At 42.0% G+C, this 12136-nt stretch overlaps 1 protein-coding gene across 1 annotated transcript in view; it reads left to right on the top strand.

Moving 5' to 3' along the window:
• Positions 1–12136, top strand: part of STAG3 (stromal antigen 3) — a 1295475-nt gene that overhangs the window by 661044 nt on the left and 622295 nt on the right. The gene's annotated exons all lie outside the window — the stretch shown is intronic.

The raw sequence follows: 12136 nt of genomic DNA on the forward strand, positions 1-12136 counted from the left end.
AGGCCAGAAAAACAAAACTTCTAAACTCTTGTCAAATACTTCATTCCGTTCCTCTTCCTTCCATAGCGCAGTGCATGGAAGTAATAGGTTTGATGGTAGCGGCAATGGACATAGTTCCTTTTGCGCGCATTCATCTAAGACCATTACAACTGTGCATGCTCAGTCAGTGGAATGGGGACTATACAGACTTGTCTCCGACGATACAAGTAAATCAGAGGACCAGAGATTCACTCCGTTGGTGGCTGTCCCTGGACAACCTGTCACAGGGGATGAGCTTCCGCAGACCAGAGTGGGTCATTGTCACGACCGACGCCAGTCTGGGGACCCCTGAAAGCTCAGGGTCTTTGGTCTCGGGAAGAATCTCTTCTACCGATAAATATTCTGGAACTGAGAGCGATACTCAATGCTCTCAAGGCTTGGCCTCAGCTAGCAAAGGCCAAGTTCTTACGGTTTCAATCAGACAACATGACGACTGTTGCGTACATCAACCATCAGGGGGGAACAAGGAGTTCCCTGGCGATGGAAGAAGTGACCAAAATCATTCAATGGGCGGAGACTCACTCCTGCCACTTGTCTGCAATCCACATCCCAGGAGTGGAAAATTGGGAAGCGGATTTTCTGAGTCGTCAGACATTACATCCGGGGGAGTGGGAACTCCATCCGGAAATCTTTGCCCACATTACTCAACTGTGGGGCATTCCAGACATGGATCTGATGGCCTCTCGTCAGAACTTCAAGGTTCCTTGCTACGGGTCCAGATCCAGGGATCCCAAGGCGACTCTAGTAGATGCACTAGTAGCACCTTGGACCTTCAAACTAGCTTATGTATTCCCGCCGTTTCCTCTCATCCCCAGGCTGGTAGCCAGGATCAATCAGGAGAGGGCATCGGTGATCTTGATAGCTCCTGCGTGGCCACGCAGGACTTGGTATGCAGACCTGGTGAATATGTCATCGGCTCCACCATGGAAGCTACCTTTGAGACGAGACCTTCTTGTTCAAGGTCCGTTCGAACATCCGAATCTGGTCTCACTCCAACTGACTGCTTGGAGATTGAACGCTTGATCTTATCAAAGCGAGGGTTCTCAGATTCTGTTATTGATACTCTTGTTCAGGCCAGAAAGCCTGTAACTAGAAAAATTTACCACAAAATATGGAAAAAATATATCTGTTGGTGTGAATCTAAAGGATTCCCTTGGGACAAGGTAAAAATTCCTAAGATTCTATCCTTTCTTCAAGAAGGATTGGAGAAAGGATTATCTGCAAGTTCCTTGAAGGGACAGATTTCTGCCTTGTCTGTGTTACTTCACAAAAAGCTGGCAGCTGTGCCAGATGTTCAAGCCTTTGTTCAGGCTCTGGTTAGAATCAAGCCTGTTTACAAACCTTTGACTCCTCCTTGGAGTCTCAATTTAGTTCTTTCAGTTCTTCAGGGGGTTCCGTTTGAACCCTTACATTCCGTTGATATTAAGTTATTATCTTGGAAAGTTTTGTTTTTGGTTGCAATTTCTTCTGCTAGAAGAGTTTCAGAATTATCTGCTCTGCAGTGTTCTCCTCCTTATCTGGTGTTCCATGCAGATAAGGTGGTTTTACGTACTAAACCTGGTTTTCTTCCGAAAGTTGTCTCTAACAAAAACATTAACCAGGAGATAGTCGTGCCTTCTTTGTGTCCGAATCCAGTTTCAAAGAAGGAACGTTTGTTGCACAATTTGGATGTTGTTCGCGCTCTAAAATTCTATTTAGATGCTACAAAGGATTTTAGACAAACATCTTCCTTGTTTGTTGTTTATTCTGGTAAAAGGAGAGGTCAAAAAGCAACTTCTACCTCTCTCTCTTTTTGGATTAAAAGCATCATCAGATTGGCTTATGAGACTGCCGGACGGCAGCCTCCTGAAAGAATCACAGCTCATTCCACTAGGGCTGTGGCTTCCACATGGGCCTTCAAGAACGAGGCTTCTGTTGATCAGATATGTAAGGCAGCGACTTGGTCTTCACTGCACACTTTTACCAAATTTTACAAGTTTGATACTTTTGCTTCTTCTGAGGCTATTTTTGGGAGAAAGGTTTTGCAAGCCGTGGTGCCTTCCATTTAGGTGACCTGATTTGCTCCCTCCCTTCATCCGTGTCCTAAAGCTTTGGTATTGGTTCCCACAAGTAAGGATGACGCCGTGGACCGGACACACCTATGTTGGAGAAAACAGAATTTATGTTTACCTGATAAATTACTTTCTCCAACGGTGTGTCCGGTCCACGGCCCGCCCTGGTTTTTTAATCAGGTCTGATAATTTATTTTCTTTAACTACAGTCACCACGGTATCATATGATTTCTCCTATGCAAATATTCCTCCTTTACGTCGGTCGAATGACTGGGGAAGGCGGAGCCTAGGAGGGATCATGTGACCAGCTTTGCTGGGCTCTTTGCCATTTCCTGTTGGGGAGGAGAATATCCCACAAGTAAGGATGACGCCGTGGACCGGACACACCGTTGGAGAAAGTAATTTATCAGGTAAACATAAATTCTGTTTTTCATCCGGGGGAGTGGGAACTTCATCCGGAGGTCTTTGCCCAAATACTTTGACGTTGGGGCAAACCAGAGATAGATCTCATGGCGTCTCGCCAGAACGCCAAGCTTCCTTGTTACGGGTCCAGGTCCAGGGACCCGGGAGCGGTCCTAGTAGATGCTTTGACAGCACCTTGGACCTTCGGGATGGCGTATGTGTTTCCACCCTTCCCGATGCTTCCTCGATTGATTGCCAGGATCAAACAGGAGAGAGCATTGGTGATTCTAATAGCGCCTGCGTGGCCACGCAGGACCTGATATGCAGATCTAGTGGACATGTCATCCTGTCCACCTTGGTCTCTGCCTCTGAGACAGGACCTTCTGATTCAGGGTCCTTTCAAACATCAAAATCTAATTTCTCTGAAACCGACTGCTTGGAGATTGAACGCTTGATTTTATCAAAGCGTGGATTCTCGGAGTCAGTAATTGATACCTTAATACAGGCTAGGAAACCTGTTACCAGAAAGATTTACCATAAAATATGGCGTAAATACTTACATTGGTGCGAATCCAAGAGTTACTCATGGAGTAAGGTTAGGATTCCTAGGATATTGTCTTTTCTACAAGAAGGTTTAGAAAAGGGTTTATCTGCTAGTTCCTTAAAGGGACAGATCTCAGCTCTGTCCATTCTTTTACACAAACGTCTGTCAGAGGTTCCAGACGTTCAGGCTTTTTGTCAGGCTTTGGCCAGGATTAAGCCTGTGTTTAAAACTGTTGCTCCACCATGGAGCTTAAACTTAGTTCTTAACGTTTTACAGGGTGTTCCGTTTGAACCCCTTCATTCCATTGATATCAAATTGTTATCTTGGAAAGTTCTGTTTTTAATGGCTATTTCCTCGGCTCGAAGAGTCTCTGAGTTATCGGCCTTACATTGTGATTCTCCTTATCTGATTTTTCATTCAGACAAGGTAGTCCTGCGTACTAAACCTGGGTTCTTACCTAAGGTAGTCACTAATAGGAATATCAATCAAGAGATTGTTGTTCCATCATTGTGTCCTAACCCTTCTTCAAAGAAGGAACGACTTCTACACAATCTGGATGTAGTCCGTGCCCTGAAATTTTATTTACAGGCAACTAAAGATTTTCGCCAAACTTCTTCCCTGTTTGTCGTTTATTCTGGACAGAGGAGAGGTCAAAAAGCTTCTGCTACCTCTCTCTCTTTCTGGCTTCGTAGCATAATACGTTTAGCCTATGAGACTGCTGGACAGCAGCCTCCTGAAAGAATTACAGCTCATTCTACTAGAGCTGTGGCTTCCACTTGGGCCTTTAAGAATGAGGCCTCTGTTGAACAGATTTGCAAGGCTGCAACTTGGTCTTCTCTTCATACTTTTTCCAAATTTTACAAATTTGACACTTTTGCTTCTTCGGAGGCTGTTTTTGGGAGAAAGGTTCTTCAGGCAGTGGTTCCTTTATTTAAGTAAGAGGCTAATTTGTGTTTTTCAACTTGAAGTGCATTAATTAAAATCTGACTATTAGTGTCTATTTTATGTTGGTCTTCCAAATTTTTTATTATAGCTAATTGGTTTGTTAAGAATGTTCGTCTTTGCTTGTTAAGTGAGGCTTTGATAGCCATTAGCTCCCCCCGTAGTACACATTTGTGGGCTTCCCATATATTAATTGGGGACACATCTGTGGAGGTATTGCTTATAAAATAGTCTGAGATTGATTGGGATATTTGTTGAACGATAGAGGGGTCAGCTAGGAGTTGCTCGTCTAATCTCCAAATATAATCCTGTATAGGTTTGGAAGGCCATGTGAGAGACCCAAGGACCGACGCATGATCCGACCATGTTATAGGAGTAATGTTGGTGGAAGTGAAGAGCGAGAGGCCTGTCACATCGGTGAAAATATAGTCAATTCTGGAATATTGTTTATGTGGATAAGAAAAAAATGTATAGTCCTCCTTGCATGGGTAGTGGGATCTCCATAAGTCTTTTACCGTTAATCTGTCCAGACATTTCTGTGTGCGAGTTATTTGGGTTAAAGGGACTGATGTAACTTTGGTGGAGCAGTCTAGTAATGGGTCAAGGGGCATGTTTAAGTCACCGCATAATATTAGTATACCTTTTTGATGTTCTAGGATGAGGTTTGACACCAATTTAATAAAAGGAGCTTGCTTAGTATTGGGGGTATATATGGAAACCAATGTGACCGGCCGGCCATAGAGCAATCCTATCAATATGATGTACCTGCCCGCTTTGTCTCTAATGGTTTGGGTTGGGTTGGGTTAAAGGGGATGTTTTTCCGTATTAGAATGCCAACTCCATGCTTTTTAGACTTGGGATGGGAGGCATAGTAGCAGTTGCCAAATTTGAGTGCAAATGTACTTGGTTCTCTTCCTTTCAGGAAGTGTGATTCCTGTATAAAAATCAGGTCAGATTTGTGGCTATGAAAGTCACATAAAGCTTGGGTTCTTTTTGAGGGGATATTTAAGCCTTTTGCATTAATGGATTGGATACGCAATGAGTTTAAGGGTGTTTTCTTATGTGAGTGGTCAATCATTATGGTATGTTGTAGAACGAGTAAGGTGTTCATTTAGAGACCGTAGGGACTCAGTGTCGTTGTAGGCTGTAGGGCTGTAGAAAAGGGAAGGGTAAGGGAATAGAGGCATAGTAGAGATGCCAAAGAGATAAGAAAGGTAAGAAAATAGTATGGAAATAAACAGTAACATTTCCTGTGAAAGATTGGTTGTTGAGGGTGCGTTTTCTCCCTCCATGGCAACAAAAACACAATGTTTACATTTAACACCTTGTACCATGACTATCTTTTTTTTTTTTTTTCCCCCCCTTCCCTTCTTACATTTCTCATTTTTCTTAGTTCAACACTTACATAATAAACTTAGGATTCAATGATGAATGTTAAATCTTAGGGGAGTCAGAACCTTGAGCCACAAAAGCGAATAGTGTAAACATCAAACTTCTAGTAAGTTGCGAAATGCAAATGACCTCACAGAAACAAGGAGGGTAACAGTTATAGTTAACAACAATATAGAAGATACGTTTGGACATATAATAGTTAAAAAATAAAGCATATATCTCCCCAACCTAGCCAGCTGGGGGAAATCTGCTAACAGGTGATATTCTGGGATGTGCTTAAAAGGCAAGTGCTTAGCCTAATTGCCATGGGCTCTATCCTTATTGTATTTATGAGTCTATGGATGTGGCTTAAATGAATTCAGTCAGGTGTTAAGCCGTTTATCTGAAACGCTAAGCTCTCAGTACATGTACCAAACCTGAAAATATTGAAAAAGCAAATATCTAATACATTTATCAACTTTAACTATGTCATTTCTAGACAGGAGAGTGCTCCTTCACAAATAGGTAGAGGGAATATGGAGGGGTTTTCCTCGACTTAACCTTATAAGAAATTATTTACAGTCAATGGGTATAATAGAAATTGTCAGAAAGACAATAATACGACCTGGTCTTCGTGTAGTTCCAGATTTTGCGATGATTTAGGTCCGTGGCGAGTGCTTGAGGATAGTCATTTAATTGCTGTTTTTTTCCTAAGTTTCCCCGTCACTTTAGACCATGTAGGTCTTTGGGGTTGAGGAGATTGGTTAAAGGTATTGACCTCTTTGGCAAGTTCTTGTGATTGCGGTGTCGGAAAGGTGATGTTGAGATTCTTAGATAGGGAGTCTAGATCATCCAGATCCCTATATATTATGGATTTACCGTCCTTATGTATCAAAAGGCTGAACGGAAAGCCCCAGCGATATTTTATCCCATGTTCCTGTAAGGTGGAAGTAATAAAGCGTAGGGAGCGTCGCTTTTCGATGGTAGCAGGGCTTATGTCTTGGTAGACTTGAAGGATTTGGCCCTGGAATGAAATTGATTGTTGACTTTGTGCCTGTTTCCAGATGATCTCTTTTACTGTGAAGTGAGTAAATTTCATGATCACGTCTCTCGGCGGGCTCGCTCCGGAGGGCTTAGGTCTAAGAGCTCTATGAGCTCTTTCCAGTGATGTTTCAGTTAGATCTAAGGAGGAATCCAGGTGTTTGAAAAATTGTAGCAAGTAAGAGATCAGCTTGTCTTGAGTGATGTCCTCAGGAATTCCTCGAATTCGCAGATTGCTGCGGCGGCTACGGTTGTCAAGGTCTTCGACCTTTAGTTGTAGGGACTGTATAAGTGCATTTTGGCAGCTTAGGTGTTGTATATTATCACTGACTTGTGTTTCTAGATGTTCTTGTCCCTCCTCCAGATATTCAAGTTTGGAGTTCATTTCGGACATATCTTTCCTTAGTGATGAAATTTCGTTCTTAATAAATATTTTCAGGTCAGCTATATCTCCTTTGGAGGGGAGAGATGCAATAGTGGATTGAATCTGGGATAATTGGTCCATTGGTTGGGGGGCCTGGTTCAGCTCTGATGAGGATTCCATTTTATGCGGCTGTGTTGTTATGCCAGGCTTAGGTATTATGGATGTGTTTGCAGGCTTGAAAAATGTGCTTACTAAGGTAGGTTTGGTAGTTGTTTTTTTTTTGCCTGTCCTTGTCGATCTCCTTGTTGCCATCAACAAAAGAGGAGGGTTGAAGGATCAAGTAAACAGCTATAGCTAGAGTCTCTGGTTAGATTCTTGTCAGCAAAGCAGGGATATTACTTATTTTGGTTTTGGTGGATTGTGGAGCATGGTATAGTAGCCCCTTTGTTCCTGAAACGAGAGTTTCCCCCTGCTTAACTGTGCTTTCAATGATCACTGCACCATTAGGTTATAAGTATCATGCTGTGTGCCCCAAGCATATCTTTTTCCAGCGTGAGGTGTTGCTTTGTGAGAGCTGAAGCCAACCAGCTTTTTATAGATAAGTAATTAGTTTTTATTTTCCCCCTTTATTTGTGTCCTTAAGCGAGTAGGGGATGATAGTGTGTCACTGTTCACTCTGGCTTAGGCGCTTAGTGATCGAGACTGTGGAGCTGCGTGGTCGTGTGTAGCCTGAGATGCGCTGGGCCTAGCATTAATCAGCAGAACGGTAAGACTTTGTGTAGTGCCGGAGGCCCATGTGATCACTTTTAACTTAATATGTTTAGAAGCCTGCGGGTCCCTTGGGGCTATTTAGATGTGACCGGGTTATCTTTAATGGTGCGCCTATGACTTATATCTATATGGAGGGTTGTTACTGGTCGCCAGAATGGCGCGTGTCTGTGTGCCGGGATCTTTCTTCTCAGAGGGCTTTCCTTAGGAGTCAAAAAGGTCTAAGACCTCTGGTGTGCTGCCGGTATTCCGGTGAAGGGTTATAATTGTTTTCTTGATATTATTTTTTCAGCATGGTAAGGTTATCAGCCATGTGAGGGAGAAAGGCTACGGAGTTTTCTTACAGTGCAGCCATGTCCTGCACGGCTACGCCCCGCCTCCCTTTTTAAGTAGTATTATGTTCTAGTACTATGTAATTCTTGGCTCCTTACATACAGTATTTAGCTATGCCTTTAGTAGCATGAATCATTTCTAAATGTTTGCCCATATGTATATGTTAGGTGTGATTGCTTTGTTGTTTGTTTATTTAATTACAAATATTTCCCAATCTTTTTTGTTTTAAACGTGCTTCTGCAAAGTTTGTCATGCACAATAGAGCCCAGTGTCACTACTGAGTAGTTGTGTCACTATTGATCGTATTTATGAGTCTGTTGCATACCTCCCAACATAAAGATCTGTGAATCATTACAAGATGGCCTTTTTAAATAGCTTTGTTCTCTTGTTATTCTTAGTTGAAATCTAAACCTAGGTAGGCTCATATATATTTTTTTACTGCTAGAGGGTGTTAGTTCATATGTGCCATGTAGATAACATTGTGCTTACTCCCGTGGAGTTATTAATGAGTCAGCACTAATTGGCTAAAATACAGGTCTGTCAAAAGAACTGAAATAATGGGGCAGTCTGCAGAGGCCTAGATACAAGGTAATCACAGAGGTAACAATTGTATTAATATAACCGTGTTGGTTATGCAAAACTGGGGAATGGGTTATAAAGGGATCATCTATCTTTTTAAACAATAATAATTCTGGAGTAGACTGTCCCTTTAAATAAGCACATTATACTTGGCATGTTTGGTATATGGTTAACTAACAAACAGTGTGGGGGTTGGGGGGTGGGCTGCTTTGCCTTAAAATACCCGGGCCTATTTTTGGTCCCAGTCCGGCCCTGCAGGCCTGGGTGCAAGGCCCAAACAGGGAAAATTAAAAAAAAATAAAAAATAATACATTAATATAACACAGAGAAAAAGTCCAGCACTCACTCACAAGCTCTCAAACTAAGATAAAAAGCAGCAATGGAAGAGTTAGTTACCACATCTGGCCAAATGGGAAAAGCCCAGGTACCTCGTCAAGGTCTCTTCCAAAAAAACCTGGGTCCCTAAACAGCCACACAATGCAGGCTCACAATCAAACAACTGTGAAAAAAAGCAACTGTGAAAAAATGGAGGTTGCACAGGCTAAAGTAATCTCCCCAAACATATACAAAACACGGGTGGAAGAGCCGGGTGTGGCTGTTTAGGGACCCAGGTTTTTTTGGAAGAGACCTTGACGAGGTACCTGGGCTTTTCCCATTTGGCCAGATGCGGTAACTAACTCTTCTATTGCTGATTTTTATCTTAGTTGAGAGCTTGTGAGTGAGTGCTGGACTTTTTCTGTGTGTTATATTAATGTATTATTATTTTTTTTTTTAATTGTCCCTGTTTGGGCCTTGCACCCAGGCCTGTCTGGGGTTAACTGCCTGTGGCTCTGGTGACAGTGCAGCTTCCTGAGAGTGCTGGTTTGCACCCAGGGCTGTGCATGTTGCAGGGTCATAGGATGTGTACCCGGTCCGGCCTGAGAGTGCTGACCCCACCCGTGTTTTGTATATATATATATATGTGTATATATATATATATATATATATATATATATATATATATATATATATACATAGTATGTCACAAAAGTGAGTACACCCCTCACATTTTTGTAAATATTTTATTATATATTTTCATGTGACAACACTGGAGAAATGACACTTTGCTACAATGTAAAGTAGTGAGTGTACAGCCTGTATAACAGTGTAAGTTTGTTGTCCCCTCAAAATAACTCAACACACAGCCATTAATGTCTAAACCATTGGCAACAAAAGTGAGTACACCCCTAAGTGGAAATGTCCAAATTGTGCCCAATTAACCATTTTCCCTCCCGGTGTCATGTGACTCGTTAGTGTTACAAGCTCTCGGGTATGAATGGGGAGCAGGTGTGTTAAATTTGGTGTTATCGCTCTCACACTCTCTTATACTGGTCACTGGAAGTTCAACATGGCACCTCATGGCAAAGAACTCTCTGAGGATCTGAAAAAAAGAATTGTTGCTCTACATAAAGATGGCCTAGGCTATAAGAATATTGCCAAGACCCTGAAACTGAGCTGCAGCACAGTGGGCAAGACCATATAGTGGTTTCACAGGACAGGTTCCACTCAGAACCGGCCTCGCCATGGTCGACCAAAGAAGTTGAGTGCACATGCTCAGCATCATATCAAGAAGTTGTCTTTGGGAAATAGATGTATGAGTGCATCCAGGATTTCTGCAGAGGTTGAAGGGGTGGGGGGGTCAGCCTGTCAGTGTTCAGACCATACGCCACACACTTCATCAAATTGGTCTGCATGGCTGTCATCCCAGAAGGAAGTCTCTTCTAAAGATGATGCACAAGAAAGCCCTCAAACAGTTTGCTGAAGAGAAGCAGACTAAGGACATGGATTACTGGTACCATGTCCTGTGGTCCAATGAGACCAAGATAAACTTATTTGGTTCTGATGGTGTCAAGCGTGTGTAGCGGCAACCAGGTGAGGAGTACAAAGACAAGTGTGTCTTGCCTACAGTTAAGCATGTTGGTAGGAGTGTCATGGTCTGGGCCTACATGAGTGCTGCCAGCACTGGGGAGCTACAGTTCATTGAGGGAATCATGAATCCCAACATGTACTGTGACATACTGAAGCAGAGCATACTCCCCTCTCTTCGGAGACTGGGCCGCAGGGCAGTATTCCAGCATGATAACGACCCCAAACACACCTCCAAGACTTCCACTGCCTTGCTAAAGAAGCTGAGGGTAAAGGTGATGGACTGGCCAAGCATGTCTCCAGACCTAAACCCTATTGAGCATCTGTGGGGCATCCTCAAACGGAAGGTGGGGGGGCACAAGGTCTCTAACATCCACCAGCCAGGTCTCTAACATCCACCAGCCACTTACGGGTGTACTCACTTTTGTTGCCAACGGTTTAGACATTAATGGCTGTGTGTTAAGTTATTTTGAGGGGACAGAAAATGTACACTGTTATACAGGCTGCACACTTACTACTTTATATTGTAGCAAAGTGTAATTTCTTCAGTGTTGTCACACGAAAAGATATAATAAAATATTTACAAAAATGTGAGGAGTGTACTCACTTTTGTGAGATACTGTGTGTGTGTGTGTGTATATATATATATATATATATATATATATATATATAGAGAGAGAGAGAGAGAGAGAGAGAGAGAGAGAGAGAGAGACTGCTTTGACAGAGTCCAAGACTGCAGAATTAGAACAGCACTACCTGGGTAAGGTGCTCGTGAAGACAGGAGAAACTGCCTATTCTCTTAAAGAAGAATCTGAAATATACCAATGTCCACAGCACCATAAAGAGCCAGCTTCTTTTATTTAGGACATATAAAAAATACAGCAACATTTTGGGGTAGATACCCCTTAATCATGCATGGGTTACTTTTATACAATAGACTTTGGTGCCAAAGGGCTAATTTTAAAAATTTCATGCATCTCTACCTCCACCCAGTGGTGAATCCATACAATTATTTAAAATCAGATTGTCTATAAAAATATTAATCTATGGGATACTTAAACATTATAAAGAAAAAGAGGATCCCATGCTCCATAAAACATAAACTTTTCATTGTAATTTTTAAAAAATCGGATAGAAATCCAAAATCAATGTCAATGTGGAGAGAATAGCACAACACACAGGCTTGCACGTTTCGGCAAGCAGCCATAGTCTTAGCCTAGTGAGTGCATATTCTGTGAGTAAAGGTTAAAACAGAATTTCATTGGTTTACAGAATGTGCTAGACCTCCTTCTAATGCCTCGTTATAGAAATGCTAAACACGTGGTTACATAGGAAAGAACAGTGAGGAATGAAAACATGTACAGCATATCTAATGTTGGGTCATATGTGCCAATAATAATATGCAAAAAATTATAAAAACACTTTACCTGTTTATACAATGTGATAGAGCTTGGTCACTGTGAACTTAATTGGAATACATAGCAAACTCCTAAGGAAATTTGTTCCAATAGGGACAGTTGTAGTTCAACTATTCTGCAGACTACACTATATGAAGTGACACAATATTACTACTTAAATTTGTGTTCACAGATGGATATGAACCTGAAAGGACACATTCATTAGGGTACCTAATTACCATAATAATATTACCATTCAGGCCTAACATACGGCTAGATTACAAGTTTTGCGTTATGAGTGAAACAGCCTCATAATGCTGCTTTTCATTACCGCTGCTATTGCTTTTCACTACCGCTGCTATTATGAGTTTTGCAGGTATAGGTGTACCACACACTTTTT

The sequence above is a fragment of the Bombina bombina genome, chromosome 6 (genome assembly GCF_027579735.1).
Source record: "Bombina bombina isolate aBomBom1 chromosome 6, aBomBom1.pri, whole genome shotgun sequence".
NCBI classification, from domain to species: Eukaryota; Metazoa; Chordata; class Amphibia; order Anura; family Bombinatoridae; genus Bombina; species Bombina bombina.